Source organism: Pleurodeles waltl, chromosome 6 (assembly GCF_031143425.1).
Source record: "Pleurodeles waltl isolate 20211129_DDA chromosome 6, aPleWal1.hap1.20221129, whole genome shotgun sequence".
Lineage (NCBI taxonomy): Eukaryota > Metazoa > Chordata > Amphibia > Caudata > Salamandridae > Pleurodeles > Pleurodeles waltl.
In genome coordinates, this window is record NC_090445.1 from 189862181 (window position 1) to 189880889 (window position 18709).

The 18709-nt window shown below is 44.8% G+C and overlaps 1 long non-coding RNA gene across 3 annotated transcripts in view; it reads left to right on the forward strand.

Moving 5' to 3' along the window:
• The first annotated feature begins 10724 nt into the window (after nucleotides 1-10724).
• The window catches only part of LOC138299505 (uncharacterized), a 242379-nt gene continuing 234394 nt past the window's right edge, over nucleotides 10725-18709 (forward strand). For all 3 annotated transcript variants that reach the window (XR_011204762.1, XR_011204763.1, XR_011204761.1), the window contains exons 1-2: nucleotides 10725-10830; nucleotides 18111-18174. This is a non-coding gene — a long non-coding RNA (uncharacterized lncRNA). The remainder of the gene's footprint in view (nucleotides 10831-18110; nucleotides 18175-18709) is intronic.

The following is an 18709-nucleotide window of genomic DNA, read 5'->3' on the forward strand; positions in this document are numbered from 1 at the left end:
AAAGTTGTAATAACCCCCTAAATGTCATTAATTTTACAGATAGCACATGGCCACTCCTGCAGTCTGTGCCAGCCCTCGCCAACAGACAAGAAGCCAAATGCACCACTGGAATGGTGAAAATGAGGTTCCACATAGAGGGTTCTATATCAGACGTCAACACAGAACATAATGCCATCTTCCCCCTTAACAAAACACTAGGGTAAATTGGAACAATTGTAATAAAAGGAAAAACAGAATAAACAAATAGGAAAAGGAAAAGGAAAGAAGAGAAGGAAATATAATTGTATACAAAAAATATGAGATAAAGGTATCAGTGTAAGCTAGACATCAACAGTGTATGCAAAAAATGTAAACTACTGAAACGTAAAGCATACGTAACACTTAAACATTAGATTATTATGCATACGATCATCTATAAAGATACACTAAACATCTATGAAAATAACTAACTCAACCATATCCTATGCCCGCACCCTTCTGAAACCATTAACCTAGAATGTAGTCTCATGAGTATTTGGGATGGTTGTGAAACCATTAATCTAGAATGCTGTCTCGTAAATATTTGGGTTGATTGGTATTCCTTCTGCCGCCCCTCTGGTGAAGACCTTGAGATTTGAGTTATCTGTACCACCTTGAATGATGTCAGAGCAATCCCCTAAGGGAACAATATGTACACTGGAGTCTGTCTCTACACTATAGATGACATTCAAGTCCCCGCCACCCTGGTTACTTAGACCTGAGCTGACCAGTTGCATCTGTGCCTCATCTGCCCTTCCTTACTCATTGTCAAGCCACCAACCATTCCCCACACTCGTGCTTACAGTAGGTACCCCTCAACCATTTCACCATCCACCTTCCTGTCCCCACACTCATGCTTACAGTAGGTACCCCTCCACCATTTCACCATCCACCTTCCTGATCAACACAGCATTTCTCTTGTTCCACCACTGGCCATTCTTTCCCAATATAGCATGACTGTATACTTTCACCACACGCATGGCTGCAAGAATTTAGAGCCATTTCTTTTTTAACCATGTAGCCTCATGATTTTAACCACATCATTCACTCTAAACATTATGGCCCTCACTATGAGTTTGGCCGGCGGCAAATCGTACTGCCATCAAGCCGCCTGTGTGGCCAGAACACCGCCTGTCCTATTAGAGAGTCGCCGCAGGGCCGGCAGCCTGAAACAGCGTTTCAGCCCACCGGCCCTGCAGTGAACAGGGCCTTAACATTGAAGCCAGCTCGTAATCGAGCCGGCACCAATGTGCTGGTGCAGTGAGTGCAGCAGCACCTGTCGCTCTTTCCACTGCCCGTAATTCGAACAGTGGAAAGCGTGATAGGGCTGTCCATGGGGGCCCCTGCACTGCCCATGCCCCGTTTATGGGCAGTGCAGGGGCCCCATGCAACCCCTTTCTGCCACCCTATGCATGGCGGGGCTACCGCCATGCAAAGGCTGGTGGAAAGGGGACTCATAATCCCCCGGGCAGCACTGCAAGCAGCGCTGACCTGGTGGATTACAACCGCTGAGCCCACCCGGCTGTCGAAGCCAAAGCCACTCCGATGCTTTCTTTCAACATTCTGTTGACTCTTTCAACCATTGCATTGTCTTGTGGACTGTATACATCAACAGCAAGATGTTTGATACCATGGGAACTGACAAACGTTTGCATAGCACTTGACTTAAATTGCACTCTGCTATTGGTAACCAATCTTCCCTTTGGAACAGGGTAGAGAGAAACTCAATGACAGCCACCGTGTTTGGTTCCCTCATGAACTTGCATTCAACCCATTTTGAGAAGTAGTCTACTACTACCAAAGCCTATCTCATGTTTGCTGCAAGATTGTACATGGGTCCCACAAAGTCCATGCCCAACTTTTCCCAGGGGACATTTGGGAACGCAAGCCGGCATAGAGGGGTTTTGCAAACCTACCATCATGTCAACTTCATTGTCCTTACCAGGACACCAGTAAAAACTGTCAGTCATGCGTTTGTGGCCCTGGTGTGCCAATCCTACCAACTGAGCTCTAAGAGGAGATGGGGAACCAACAGACTTCCATGCAACACAAAGTCACCCTCTATAGATAACTCATCCTTGATTTTGAAATAAGGTTTAAATTCATCACCCACATTCCCTTCATGTGGCCAACCACCAATAATACATTTCCTTAATGTAGATTGCCTACTGTCAGTCCTGCACACTCTTTCTATTCTTGGAAGGATATCATCCCCCGGGTAAACACATTTACCTTGCCACAACACATGCAACGTCCTCATATCTGCTCTCACTTTCATCACTGTTGGCTGGACATCTAGAGAGAAAATCTGCTCATAGGTTCTCTGTGTCGGACATCAAAATCCACACATCCTTGCAAGAAGTCTTACCAACACAGAACTAGCCATATTCGCATTCTTTTCAGTTGACAAGAATAATAGGGGACAGCACCCATCCCCACACCACAAGCATCCACGTCACATAGGACATCACATAATCTCGGAAGGAATTAAGTGCAGTGGCCTCAACAATCAATTTATTTAACCCTTCAAGTGCTTCACGCTCATCAGCCCCCCATTCATACACTTCACCTTTTTGTGAGTTTCCTGAGTGGTTCTGTTTGAAGGGCGAAGTTTTCTATGAACCTGGAATAGTACTCACTTAGCCACAAAAATGATCTAAATTGATCTTTATCTGTAGGGTCCGGACTTTGTTTAATAGCATTTACTAAATCTGCTTTTGGTTTGATGCCTGCCCCCAGAGAGTACGTATCCCAGATACTCAACTTCAGTTACCATGAATGTTAGAAATGGGGTCTTTGGTTGACAGTCAGGTTACCCCCTGTTCAAGCAAGGACCCTCACTCTAGTCAGGGTAAAAGAGAATCACCCTCAGCTAACCCCTGCTTACCCCCTTGGTAGCTTGGCAGAGCCGTAGGCTTAACTTCAGAGTGCTAGGTGTAAAGTATTTGTACCAACACACACAGTAACTTAATGAAAACACTTCAAAATGACACAATACCAGTTTAGAAAAATAGGAAATATTTATCTAAACAAAACAAGACCAAAACGACAAAATCCAACATACACAAGTCAAGTTATAAATTTTTAGAGATTAAACTCCAAAAATAGCGATTAGAAACAAAAATGCTTCGATGAGATGTTAACACGGCATCGTGACGGAGTCGTTCCCAACAAGCCGACACCAGCGGCGCCGGACACGGAGTCGTGTAGACCCCCAAGTACAGTACCTTTGGTGAAGAGTGAAAACAAGCCGATGCGCGAAGTCGGGGATCGCGGCGTCTGTGTGAAACGTTGAATCCACGCACTTCGAGCGGCGTCGGTCACGACGTGGTGCGGCGACTTCCACGGAGTCGCGGACTTCAGCGGGGCTGCTGCGGCGTTGGGCCTGCGAAGAGCGTCACGTTCCAGCGAAGGTCACGGCGTCGGGTGCAGGCGGCGTTACCGGATTCAGCAGCGGCGGCGGTCCGGAGTCGTCCGAATTCGATTTCCTTGGATTTCCACCAGCTTTCCTTTCAAGGGCCCTGGGACTGGATAGGGCACCACTTGTCGGGGCAGGAGTCTTTCCATAGACTCCAGGTGCTGGCAGAGAGAAGTCTTTGCTGTCCCTGAGACTTCAAACAACAGGAGGCAAGCTCTAACTCAAGCCCTTGGAGATTTCTTCACAGGATGGAAGGCACACAAAGTCCAGTCTTTGCCCTCTTACTCTGGCAGAAGCAGCACTGCAGGAAAGCTCCACAAAGCACAGTCACAGGCAGGGCAGCACTTCTTCCTCAGCTAACAGCTCTTCTCCAGGCAGAGGTTGCTCTTGGTTCCAGAAGTGTTTCTAAAGTCTGTAGATTTGGGTGCCCTTCTTATACCCATTTTAGTCTTTGAAGTCACCTTTCTTCAAAGGGGACTCACACCTACTTGTGAAATCCTGCCTTGCCCAGGCAAGGCCTCAGACACACACCAGGGGGTTGGAGCCGGCATTGTCAGAGGCAGACACAGTCTTTTCAGATGAGAGTGACCACTCCACCCCTCCCTCCTAGCAGAGATGGCTGATCAGGAAATGCAGGTTACACCCCAGCTCCCTTTGTGTCACTGTCTAGTGCGAGGTGAAAAACAACCCAACGGTCAAACCGACCCAGACAGGGAATCCACAAACAAGGCAGAGTCACAGAATGATTTAAGCAAGAAAATGCTCACTTTCTAAAAGTGGCATTTTCAAACGCACAATCTCAAAATCAACTTTACTAAAAGATGTATTTTTAAATTGTGGGTTCAGGGACCCCAAACTCCACATGTCCATCTACTCTCTAGGTGAATCTACACTTTAATCATATTTAAAGGTAGCCCCCATGTTATCCTATGAGAGAGACAGGCCTTGCAACAGTGAAAAATGAAGTTGTCAGTATTTCACTGTCAGGACATATAAACCACATTACTATATGTCCTACCTTATCCATACACTGCTCCCTGCCCTTGGGGCTACCTAGAAGCAAACTCACAACAATTAGCAGGCACGGGTTAAATTAAGTCCTAATTTAAAATAACCAATATTAACTCTTGGTTTCAAGGGGTAAATTATTTGCCCTTATTAATTTCATTAATTCACAAAAAATGCAACATCAGACTCGTTGGAAAAAAACCTAGCTCTTGTTCTATTGTTATAGCAAGAATATACAGATCATCAAACGTATATTTACATTAAACATATCTAACACATGGTACATACATGAATACACACATAACAAAATTCATAAAAATAACACAAAACCGTGTGCCCATCTTTGAAGTTTTTTAGATAAATAGTCACTATACCACAATTCGTAATGTGATCTAATACCAAATGGTAACCAAGGGTCTCACACCCAGCTGAACAATACCTCAATATTTTTTTGAGCAGGTATTGTATAGTGTTCAACCATTTATGCGTATCAATTCATTATTGTTCCGAACCCTTGATTCCATTAGAAAGATGTCGACGCGTTTCGGCCTTAACACTCTGGGCCTCGTCAGGACTGTCAGGGGGCACTGTCAACACTACAAAAATTGGCATATGTTACAATCATCCTTGTTCAATAAATACTTATACCAACCTTCACCAAAGGTGTCCAGTATCAGTACCAAACTAACACCACTAAACCCCAGTGCATATTAGTTAAAACCATAAACATGCTCTTAAAAGCAATCATTAACTACCATCAAATGTTCTATACCAGTAATTTTATGTCCCTACCTAATTAGGACACTGTCTACAGAATTTTTTAAGTAGCACACTGTACCGAGAGTTTTAATTGTCAGAGCTATTCACCCTTGCACCCTTAGTGGTGGTGACTATATGTTCATTTCCACTATGGGGCATACCTTTCTTTCCGTTGTGCTGACTATTCAGACTTCTGAGATTATATCCTCTTCCTTTATCGATTCCACTCCTCAAAAAAAGGAAGGACCGATTCAATTAAAAAGGTCATCATTCATAAGTTTAATATCCCACTGCAGGTGACACCAAGTGAGATAATATAACCAGGAACCTTATTCTTACCTATTTGAACACGTTACTCGGTCTGAGACCACCCGAGAATATGACGGGATCTGGAAACAATATAGACAGTTTTATATGAAACCATTTAAGTCTATAAATTACTAGTCCAAACACCCTATATTAGTCACGCTCCTCTGGCCACTGGGACTGATGTTTACTTACTTATCTTATCACCCGTTTTGAGGACGTTCACAAGCCTCACAGCACGCGTCGGCTACAGAACGCTATCTTCAATTTTCAACGAGCAGGCTCACATGCGCTGGCGTTTTATTTTGAGTAAACCTAGACCTAGCCTGCACATGTTTCTTGTTATAAATGGAAAGGCTCGGGCGCCATCTTGGAAGCACCGAGGCACTACTAAACAGACTGCTTATCTACAATTTTCCAGCGAGCAACAACAACGGAAACTCGCACATGCGGGAAATCAATGTTATTGTACAACTAAACCTTACCTAAGCTTGTTTATAATTTTTATAATTTTTTATGGACAGACACGGGCAACGTCTTAGAAGTGTCACGGCACTTCTTAAAAATATGCGTCTCACCTTTCCTCCACATAAGGGGCTGATTCTCAAGCTCGAAAAAAACTTCACCAGGACCTCTAGCCTATTAAGGCAGTGTTAGTCTCAAGACACATATCGAGTTGTCATTGCAACGTAAATCCTGTCATAGCTCAAATCATATTTAATCAAATAGAGGCCTTTCTTTCAAACCCTGTTATTCAACAACTCCAATCCGATATTATATATTTACTCAGGGAGTACATCACACAGACATATATCAATACAATCCTCCTATGTTATTCATATTCCATTCAAATATACAGTGATCAAGAAGGTACTAATAAAGTCTTTCATCCATTATACTTTACAAATATTACAGCACTACAGGTAATTGATGTTAAATATATAGTTTGCATCTTATGTTATCATCAACAATGGCCACAAACTTTTAACAAGCGTAAGAGGGAAAATGCATCACCTAATTAGAGCCCAAATTTCATCGCAGTCATTAAGTCCTGTTCTGGCGGTTTGAAATTTCTCAATCAATCTTGCTTCTAGTTTCAGAAGCATTGTCAGCGTGGAAGGTCCATCTGTCTTAGGCTGTACTACAGCCAACACTGTCCATTGAATCTCATCTGCTTGATGTTCGAATTCCATAAAATGTTCGACCAACGGTGCACCTTTAATAGCACATTTGATTCTCGATCGGTGTTGGAGAATCCGATTTTTTACTGCTTGTGACGTTTGGCCAATATATGCTCTATTACATGGGCACAGGACACAATAGATCACATTTTTAGTATTACAATTAGAAAAATCAAATTGTATATGCTTTCTTCCATTTATTACTACCTCTTTCGAATCTTGTGTGAATTGGCATGCAGTACATCTACAGCACCTAAAATGTCCCTGGATAGCTGGAAGCTGGAGCATTGTTCTAAGATCTTTCCTCTCTCTTTTTCCTCTTACTGCTGCCTGTACCCACCGATCTTTTAGACTCCGTGCTTTTTTGAAAGAGAATAATGGTTTCTCAATATTGAGGTCTTTAATAATGCGCCAATTTGTTTCAATAATTGCGCGGACCTTATTAGCCTTAGGGCTAAACGTCAGCACACAAGTTAACGAAATCTCTGTCGTTTGTACTTTTGGTGTTAACAGTGTTTCCCTTGGGGTAAACCACGCTCTTTTCACAGCCGTTTTGACTAGCTTTTTGGGATACCCTCTACCGATTAGTTTCTTCACCAGTTCCTCTGCATTACTAAAATAGTCCTCCTTATCTGTACAATTTCTCCTTATCCTAAGGAACTGCCCATATGGTGAATTCTCTTTGAGAGTTCTAGGGTGTCCACTAGTAAAATGTAATAATGTATTACGATCTGTCGGTTTTTTGTACAGACTTACTTCCAACTTCCCATTTCTGGCCAGTCAGCTGTGCGTTGGTTAAGCCAATCAAAAAAGGTGTTCAACATGGCTTCCGTCCCTTGCCAAATCATTAAAATGTCATCTATGTATCTAAACCATTGCTCAATACAAGTTTTAAACGGATTAGTTTGCTCATAGATCCATTTTTGTTCGAAATAATCCATAACCAGGTTGGCAATTTCTGGGGCAAAGCTACACCCCATTGCTACTCCTTTAATTTGCCAATATAGCTGTTCACTGTACCTGAAAAAGTTATTCTTCAGGCACAATGTCGCTACATCAACAATAAAGTCAATCGGGGTGCTAGCTGGTTCTGTATTCAACACCTGTTTAAAGATCTCTAGTGCCTCATCTTGTGGAATATTTGTATACAGAGACTCTATGTCAAACGTAACTAAGATGGAATTGTCCTCATTATATGCTAGATTTTCAAGTTTGTTGATAATATCCATAGAGTCTCGAACAAAAGCTGGCGTCTTCACTACAAATGGCTTCAAAAACACATCGACAAATTGGGCAAGAGGCTCAAAGATGGACCCACACGCCGAAACTATCGGTCTACCTGGTGGTTCTTTTGTATTTTTATGGATCTTTGGTAGGATATAAAAGCAGGGAATCCTCCCATCATTTTGATTTAGGAATTCAAATTCCTTTTTATTAATCCAACCTTGTTCTCTAGCTGTCTGTGTCAATGCCTCAACCTGCTGTTGCACTTGTTTCGGTGTATTAGCTGCCAGCTCACGGTAATGCATTTGGTTGTTCAACTGTCTCATCACTTCTTTATGATATTGTTCAACACCCCAGATCACAATACCTCCTCCTTTGTCCGCTGGTTTAATAACAATGTTTTTATTCTCAGCCAAGCTTGCTATTGCTTCTTTTTCTATTTTAGAGCAACTGTCTCTAAAATACATCTTTTTAGAGTTCATGAAGTCTAATTCTTTAAGTACTAAGGGGGTCATTCCGACCCCGGCGGGCGGCGCCCACTGGGCGGAGACCGCCAAAAGACCGTACCGCAGTCAAATGACCGCGGCGGTCATTTTGACTTTCCCGCTGGGCAGGCGGGCGACCGTTATGAGGACGTTCACAAGCCTCGCAGCAAGCGTCGGCTACAGAACGCTATCTTCAACCTTCTCAGACCTTTTGGTTTATTACCTTCTCAGATACTTCGTCCGACTCAGAGCTAGAATCTCAAGTGTCTTTTCCCCCGGGTCAACCTTTTTTAGGCAGAGGGAACCGGAGAGGAGCAAGAGGAGGGGGGATCCCCAGAGGTCAATTCCAAGAACAGAATTTCTTCCGAACCAGGCGAAGAGCTTACATGAGGCAATAATGCAATCAGAAGACCCCATTCCTATCTATAACTTATCCCCGTATCCTCTTTCACAGGTAGAAAAACAGGTTTTAAGCAAGGGATTGTCCTTTGTTCCAATTAGAAATCAGGTCCCTATAGATAGCAAAACAGAAGTACTGAAGTTCCTCCGTAAAGTTAGATTGAGGACATACTTTAGTTCCGTAATTCCACAAGAAGACAGCTCAAATAGTGGTCTTAAACCTAAATCAACTTTTTGATTTTGACCTATGGATCCTGGCCAGAAATGGGAAGTTGGAAGTAAGTCTGTACAAAAAACCGACAGATCGTAATACATTATTACATTTTACTAGTGGACACCCTAGAACTCTCAAAGAGAATTTACCATATGGGCAGTTCCTTAGGATAAGGAGAAATTGTACAGATAAGAAGGACTATTTTAGTAATGCAGAGGAACTGGTGAAGAAACTAATTGGTAGAGGGTATCCCAAAAAGCTAGTCAAAACGGCTGTGAAAAGAGCGTGGTTTACCCCAAGGGAAACACTGTTAACACCTAAAGTACAAACGACAGAGATTCCGTTAACTTGTGTGCTGACGTTTAGCCCTAAGGCTAATAAGGTCCGCGCAATTATTGAAAATAAATGGTGCATTATTAAAGACCTCAATATTGAGAAACCATTATTCTCTTTCAAAAAAGCCCGGAGTCTAAAAGATCGGTGGGTACAGGCAGCAGTAAGAGGAAAACAGAGAGGAAAGATCTTAGAACAATGCTCCAGCTTCCAGCTATCCAGGGACATTTTAGGTGCTGTAGATGTACTGCATGCCAATTTACACAAGATTCGAAAGAGGTAGTAATAAATGGAAGAAAGCATGTACAATTTGATTTTTCTAATTGTAATACTAAAAATGTGATCTATTGTGTCCTGTGCCCATGTAATAGAGCATATATTGGCCAAACGTCACAAGCAGTAAAAAATCAGATTCTCCAACACCTTATCGAGAATCAAATGTGCTATTAAAGGTGCACCGTTGGTCGAACATTTTATGGAATTCAAACATCAAGCAGATGAGATTCAATGGACAGTGTTGGCTGTAGTACAGCCTAAGACAGATGGACCTTCCACGCTGACAAGGCTTCTGAAACTAGAAGCAAGATTGATTGAGAAATTTCAAACCGCCAGAACAGGACTTAATGACTGCGATGAAATTTGGGCTCTAATTAGGTGATGCATTTTCCCTCTTACGCTTGTTAAAAGTTTGTGGCCATTGTTGATGATAACATAAGATGCAAACTATATGTTTAACATCAATTACCTGTAGTGCTGTAATATTTGTAAAGTATAATGGATGAAAGACTTTATTAGTACCTTCTTGATCACTGTATAATTGAATGGAAAATGAATAACATAGGAGGATTGTATTGATATATGTCTGTGTGATGTACTCCCTGAGTAAATATATAATATCGGATTGGAGTTGTTGAATAACAGGGTTTGAAAGAAAGGCCTCTATTTGATTAAATATGATTTGAGCTATGACAGGATTTACGTTGCAATGACGACTCGATATGTGTCTTGAGACTAACACTGCCTTAATAGGATAGAGGTCCTGGTGAAGTTTTTTTTCGAGCTTGAGAATCAGCCCCTTATGTGGAGGAAAGGTGAGCGGCATATTTTTAAGAAGTGCCGTGACACTTCTAAGACGTTGCCCGTGTCTGTCCATTAAAAATTATAAAAATTATAAACAAGCTTAGGTAAGGATTAGTTGTACAATAACATCGATTTCCCGCATGTGCGAGTTTCCGTTGTTGTTGCTCGCTGGAAAATTGTAGATAAGCAGTCTGTTTAGTAGTGCCTCGGTGCTTCCAAGATGGCGCCCGAGCCTTTCCATTTATAACAAGAAACATGTGCAGGCTAGGTCTAGGTTTACTCAAAATAAAACGCCAGTGCATGTGAGCCTGCGTTTACGTGGCTCGTTGAAAATTGAAGATAGCTTTCTGTAGCCGACGCGTGCTGCGAGGCTTGTGAACGTCCTCAAAACGGGTGATAAGATAAGTAAGTAAAAATCGGTCCCAGTGGCCAGAGGAGCGTGACTAATATAGGGTGTTTGGACTAGTAATTTATAGACTTAAATGGTTTCATATAAAACTGTCTATATTGTTTCCAGATCCCTTCATATTCTCGGGTGGTCTCAGACCGAGTAACATGTTCAAATAGGTAAGAATAAGGTTCCTGGTTATATTATCTCACTTGGTGTCACCTGCGGTGGGATATTAAACTTATGAATGATGACCTTTTTAATTGAATCGGTCCTTCCTTTTTTTGAGGAGTGGAATCGATAAAGGAAGAGGATATTAACTTGGAAGTCTGAAAAGTCAGCACAACGGAAAGAAAGGTATGCCCCATAGTGGAAATGAACATATAGGCACCACCACTAAGGGTGTAAGGGTAATTAGCTCTGACAATTAAAACTCTTGGTACAGTGTGCTACTTAAAAAATTCTGTAGTCAGTGTCCTAATTAGGTAGGGACATAAAATTACTGATATAGAACATTTGATGGTAGTTAATGATTGCTTTTAAGAGCATGTTTATGGTTTTAACTAATATGCACTGGGGTTTAGTGTTGTTAGTTTGGTACTGATACTGGACACCTTTGGTGAAGGTTGGTATAAGTATTTATTGAACAAGGATGATTGTAACATATGCCAATCTTTGTAGTGTTGACAGTGCCCCCTGACAGTCCTGACGAGGCCCAGAGTGTTAAGGCCGAAACGCGTCGACATCTTTCTAATGGAATCAAGGGCTTGGAACAATAATGAATTGATACGCATAAATGGTTGAACACTATACAATACTTGCTCAAAAAAATATTGAGGTATTGTTCAGCTGGGTGTGAGACCCTTGGTTACCATTTGGTATTAGAATTGTGGTATAGTGACTATTTATCTAAAAAACTTCGAAGATGGGCACACGGTTTTGTGTTATTTTTATGAATTTTGTTATGTGTGTATTCATGTATGTACCATGTGTTAGATATGTTTAATGTAAATATACGTTTGATGATCTGTATATTCTTGCTATAACAATAGAACAAGAGCTAGGTTTTTTTCCAACGAGTCTGATGTTGCATTTTGGGTTAATTAATGAAATAAATAAGGGCACATAATTTACCCCTTGAAACCAAGAGTTAATATTGGTTATTTTAAATTAGGACTTAATTTATCCCGTGCCTGCTAATTGTTGTGAGTTTGCTTTTGGGCCAGTATCCTAAGTAGGCATGGGGGATAGGATACTCCCCTTTTTAGGCTATACTTGGGGCTACCTAGGGCCTACCTTAGGGGTGCCTTACATGTAAGAAAAGGGAAGCTTTAGGCCTGGCAAGTGGGTACACTTGCCAAGTCGAATTTACAGTGTAAAAATACACACACAGACACTGCAGTGGCAGGTCTGAGACATGATTACAGGGTTACTTGTGTGGGTGGCACAACCAGTGCTGCAGGCCCACTAGTAACATTTGATTTACAGGCCCTGGCAGCTCTAGTGCACTTTACTAGGGACTTACTAATAAATCAGATATGCCAATCATGGATAAACCAATCAACAATACAATTTACACAGAGAGCATATGCACTTTAGCACTGGTTAGCAGTGGTAAAGTGCTCAGAGTTCAAAATCCAACAGCAACAGATCAGAAAAAAAAGGAGGCAGGAGGCAAAAAGATTGGGGATGACCCTGCATAAGCAAAAAAGTCCAACACGACCCCCTACCAGCCTAAAGCCAGGGGAGAACAATCAATACCTTGATGTACTTCCCTGATTGGGCCGATAGAACAAGGACCCAGGCCCACAACAGCAGGGGCATGTTCCAGTTCTTCGCCTTCCTGACTCCAGTTGGATCCCTCTGTCCATATTCTCAGGGCCCACTAAGCTAACCCATGGGGAACCCTTCTCCACATCTGCAGATACCATCTGTGCAGCACCTAACTTTACTTTGCTCACAGATGTATCCCAATGGGCAGATAGCACCACCAGGGCCAACACAGTGGTGTTGCCCACTCCACCCCTGGGGTGTGACTCTCGTCCCCCCCCCAGGGGCAACTCTGTCCACCAGGACAGCAAGTCACAGTGACCCCTGACGACTGTCAGGGATGAGAGCCTGACCTCAGGCCTCTCCAACCACTGTGACTGTGGAGAGTTGGGGGCGGTAGCCCCAGGTGTCTGACACCCTTTGACCACTCTCCCTTCCACCAGGTCAGGGACAACAACCTGACCCTGGTCCTCCCCTCTGGGGCTCTGTACCCTCCCTGTAGGAGCGGCACCCCCAGAGTCCAAAATTGTCCGGGTGCTTGTAGAAGCAGTCCGGCACCATTCTCCCACCAGTGCAGGGATGTTAACCTGCAACTGGTCCTCCAACCTGGGGTCTGTACCTTCAGGTTGGACCAGGGCCAGGGGTGAGGCTTCCCTCCCCCTGCCCTCTCTTCTGGGGTCCTTCACCCGCCAACTAGGAGTGCCCCCCCCCAGAAGACAACATGGTAGGGCCACTGTGAGCAGTAGCCCCTTTCTCCAGGTCAGGGGGGACACCCTGAACCTGGCCTTCCAATCCAGGGTCTGTACCCTTAGATTGCACGGGGCCAGGGGTGAGGCTCTCCCTCCCCTGCCCCTACTCTTAGGGTTCTGCACCCCCCCCCCCCATCAGGGAGAGTAACCCTTGAAATCACACCAGGAGGGGTGATTGGGCAAACCGCCCACCCCTTCAGGTCAGGGTTTACCCCCTGCACCTGATCCGCCAGTCCAGGGTCTGTACCCACAGACTGGACAACTGCCTGGCAACCCAGGACTTCCTGGCGGACATACCTACCCCCCACCAGGTCAGAGATTACCCTCTGAACCTGGTCACCCAAACCAGAGTCACCACCCTGCAGTTGAACCACTGCCTGGCGCACCAGGACTTCCTTGGGAGCACACTTACCCCCCATCAGGTCAGAGTTTACCCCCTGAACCTGATCATTCAACCCAGAGTCACCACCCTGCGGTTGAACCATTGCCTGGCACACCAGGACTTCCAGGGGGGCACACTTACCCCCCTCAAGGGACACACTGTCCCCAAGGGCCACACAAGAGTCTGGCTGGCGCAGGTCTCCTGACCTCTGCCCATCTGACAGAGTCTGGATTCCCCCCAACCCAGAAATGGTCTCACCAAGGTCATTCCTGGGGGGCTCTGCTCTCAGAGCTGATCCCTGACCCTCCAGGTTCTCCACTGGGGTCCGCAACCCCCTAGCCCTCTGTCTGGACTTCTGCACCCTCTCACTAGGAGTGGTACTGCCAGACACCAGAACTGGTGGGACGCTGGCTACAGCCGGCCCCCGCCCCCCAAGTTCTCCTGACACTGTGGGGTCTCCCTCAACAGATGGCCCTACGGTACAGGCTAGGCTTCCCCTCTGGAGTTCCCTCATGGAACCCTCCAGGACCTGGGTCCGGATCTTGGGCACCTTGGGCCTCAGCCCATCCCCATTCCCTCTCCTCTGAGACTGGACATGGGGTCCCTCACCCATCCCACTACACTGGGACCTACCTGGGACACTACAATCCTTCCCTACCACATCTGGCTGGGAAATACCTAGACCACTCCTCTCAGGAGCACCCCCAAATGCCTCTTCAGACTCTCTGGTACTCAACCAGAAGTCTGCCTCCAGTGTAAGTTCCCTGGGGTCAGAGAACTCACACTCCATCTGGTGTTGGCGTAGCTCTGGAAAATAAGGACTAGACATATGCTCTCCAGCAATTACATCACACAGCCCCTCACATGAATTAACCAAAGTACCCTTCACCCAACCATCCAGTGACTCTGCTTTGAAAAAGCACCCCACATCACCCTCCTGAGACTGGTGAGACAGTACCTGACTGTCCCTGACTCTCAACCCATACTCTTCTGGGATGTCTTCACACTCCATAACCAGGACTTCTACCTGGGGGGAACCCCTCTCCCTGTCACTCTCACCTAGAGTCAGTAGAGTGTCCCTCCCACCAGTAGGAATATGACTGCCCATGCCAGGTCCCCAATCCACCTCAGGGACCCTGTGCATCACTGGAGCTACCTCATACCCCTGAATCTCCTGGTGTGTGTTAACTCCCTCCTTCAAGTAGGGCACCACATCTCTGGGCATGTGCACTTCTTCAGCAGCACTAGATATAAAATTGTTGCTGCCACCATTCCAGCTGGACTCAGCCCTTATGACTTCCAGCTCCTTCATTTTGAGCTCATAAGCCCAAATCCTCTTTTTGATCTCTAAGTCTCTCCTCCTTTCTTCCTACTCCTTCTCCCTTTGCATCCTCAACTCCTTGAACCTCAACCGGTTAGCCTTCTCTGCCTGTCTGTCCTGTAACTCTTCAGGAGTCAGACCCTTGGATGACACCCTGCTACCCCTCCTGGGGACCCTCCCCCAGATGTAACAGGTACCTCCACTACACCACTGTGTATCCTCTGCACTTCCCCACCCACATTCTCCTCCTCCTCTGTGTGCCCTCCAGCCTCCTTGACTGTCTCCCAGGCCCTCTGTGCCTTTTGCAGCTCCCCCTCCCTGGTGGAGCTCTCAGTGGGACAGTCAAGATCTTTAAGGAACTGTTTAAATTGAGCAACTGAGTACTGCTTCAGTTTCTCTATTTCAAACACAGCTCCAGCTGTTGCATCTCCAGATTGAGACATGATGGTCACAAGTGCAAAGTTCCAAAGGCAGAAAATAAGTTCCCAATGAAATAAAAAGAATCCGTCAAGGGATCAGCAATATCATGGAAGTAGAACAAAAAGGAGTCCTTTAGAGAAAAAGCAAAAGACCACCAAACAAGTAGTATGTGGTCACGTAGTGGTCTGAACTCAAACAGTAGTGTACACTTAATTACTGTATATCAACTACAAATACAAGTCCAAATCCCAACCGCTGATCACCAATGTTAGAAATGGGGTCTTTGGTTGACAGTCAGGTTACCCCCTGTTCAAGCAAGGACCCTCACTCTAGTCAGGGTAAAAGAGAATCACCCTCAGCTAACCCCTGCTTACCCCCTTGGTAGCTTGGCAGAGCAGTAGGCTTAACTTCAGAGTGCTAGATGTAAAGTATTTGTACCAACACACACAGTAACTTAATGAAAACACTACAAAATGACACAACACCAGTTTAGAAAAATAGGAAATATTTATCTAAACAAAACAAGACCAAAATGACAAACATCCAGCATACACAAGTCAAGTTATGAATTTTTAGAGATTAAACTCCAAAAATAGCGATTAGAAACAAAAATGCTTCGATGAGATGTTAACACGGCGTCGTGACGGAGTCGGTCCCAACAAGCCAACACCAGCGGCGCCGGACACGGAGTTGTGTAGACCCCCAAGTACAGTACCTTTGGTGAAGAGTGAAAACAAGCCGATGCGCGAAGTCGGGGATCGCGGCGTCTGTGTGAAACGTTGAATCCACGCACTTCGAGCGGCGTCGGTCACGGGGCTGCTGTGGCATCGGGCCTGTGAAGAGTGTCACGTTCCAGCAAAGGTCACGCCGTCGGGTGCAGGCGGCGTTACCGGATTCAGCAGCGGCGTCGGTCCGGAGTCGTCCGAAGTCGATTTCCTTGGATTTCCATCAGCTTTCCTTTCAAGGGCCCAGGGATTGGATAGGGCACCACTTGTCGGGGCAGGAGTCTCTCCAGAGACTCCAGGTGCTGGCAGAGAGAAGTCTTTGCTGTCCCTGAGACTTCAAACAACAGGAGGCAAGCTCTAACTCAGGCCCTTGGAGATTTCTTCACAAGATGGAAGGCACACAAAGTCCAGTCTTTGCCCTCTTACTCTGGCAGAAGCAGCACTGCAGGAAAGCTCCACAAAGCACAGTCACAGGCAGGGCAGCACTTCTTCCTCAGCTATCAGCTCTTCTCCAGGCAGAGGTTCCTCTTGGTTCCAGGGGGTTGGAGCCGGCATTGTCAGAGGCAGGCACAGTCCTTTCAGATGAGAGTGACCACTCCACAACCTCCCTCCTAGCAGAGATGGCTAATCAGGAAATGCAGGTTACACCCCAGCTCCCTTTGTGTCACTGTCTAGTGCGAGGTGAAAAACAACCCAACTGTCAAACCGACCCAGACAGGGAATCCACAAACAAGGCAGAGTCACAGAATGGTTTAAGCAAGAAAATGCTCACTTTCTAAAAGTGGCATTTTCAAACGCACAATCTCAAAATCAACTTTACTAAAAGATGTATTTTTAAATTGTGAGTTCAGGGACCCCAAACTCCACATGTCCATCTACTCTCTAGGTGAATCTACACTTTAATCATATTTAAAGGTAGCCCCCATGTGATCCTATGAGAGAGACAGGCCTTGCAACAGTGAAAAACGAAGTTGGCAGTATTTCACTGTCAGGACATATAAACCACATTACTATATGTCCTACCTTATCCATACACTGCACCCTGCCCTTGGGGCTACCTAGGGCCTACCTTAGGGGTGCCTTACATGTAAGGAAAGGGAAGGTTTAGGCCTGGCAAGTGGGTACACTTGCCAAGTCGAATTTACAGTGTAAAAATACACACACAGACACTGCAGTGGCAGGTCTGAGACATGATTACAGGGTTACTTGTGTGGGTGGCACAACCAGTGCTGCAGGCCCACTAGTAACATTTGATTTACAGGCCCTGGCACCTCTAGTGCACTTTACTAGGGACTTACTAATAAATCAAATATGCCAATCATGGATAAACCAATCAACAATACAATTTACACAGAGAGCATATGCACTTTAGCACTGGTTAGCAGTGGTAAAGTGCTCAGAGTTCAAAAACCAACAGCAACAGATCAGAACAAATAGGAGGCAGGAGGCAAAAAGATTGGGGATGACCCTGCATAAGCAAAAAAATCCAACAATGAAACTACATTTTTCATTCTTCACTGTGAACCTGTGATCCCTCAGTGTGCCTTTTACCTCATCTAAAACCCTCAAGTGTTCCTCTTCACCATCAATAAACACTAGGATATCATCCTGGTATTCCATCACCTGCTTGTCACCTCCAAAAAGCCGAAACCTCCGTTTCTGAAACACTGACGCAGCTAAAGCTACTCCAAATGGCAATCACAGAAACCTATATTCACCAAAAGGGGTGTTGAATGCAGTTAGCAACCTGGAAATTCTGCTCAATTCTACTTGGTGATAAATTGCCCTGAGATCTATAGTGGAGAGTACCTTAGCGCATCCCATTTGTGCCAAAATCTCCTGGATCTTGAGGAGGGGAAACAATCCACTAAGTTGTTCTTATTCAGATATCTGAGGTCACAAAGCTTTATGTCTTCTTTCTTTTTTTTAGCTACAACAATGGAAGAGATCTACTGGGAGGAGTAAGCTGGTTCTATGACCTTCTTCGAACACAGGTTGGTCAAGTGTTCTTTTAACTGACTCCTCACACTCAAAGGGACATTCATAATTTTGTGCACAACCGCTCCTGCCTTCTCCTTTAGCAAAATGTTGTGTTTAAATCCCTTGACCAAACCTAGTCGGTCTTTAAATAATGACTTGTGTATATCTAACAACTTAGCCACTGACTGCAATGGCATGACAGGTGCAACTAAAGAAATGGGACATTCGGTACCTGGCCTCAAAACCATGTCAAATGCACCCTGATCTTTCTAACCCAGGATGTTGTAACCTTTTTTCGTAACATGTATTTTTGTGGTGATGGCCCAGTCTTGGAATGTAACCATTTCTAGAAAGTAGCCCATATTCGTTGCCAAAATATGTTGTGAAGAACAACACAAGACAGGAGCTAGCAAGTGGAAAACACTTAGGGGGTCATTATGAATATGGCGGTAAACACCGTCGGCCGCCGTGGCAACGGTGAACAGAATACCACCATTGGCAGTGGACAGAAACCCACCATATAAAGATGCCAAAAACAGAAACCGCCAA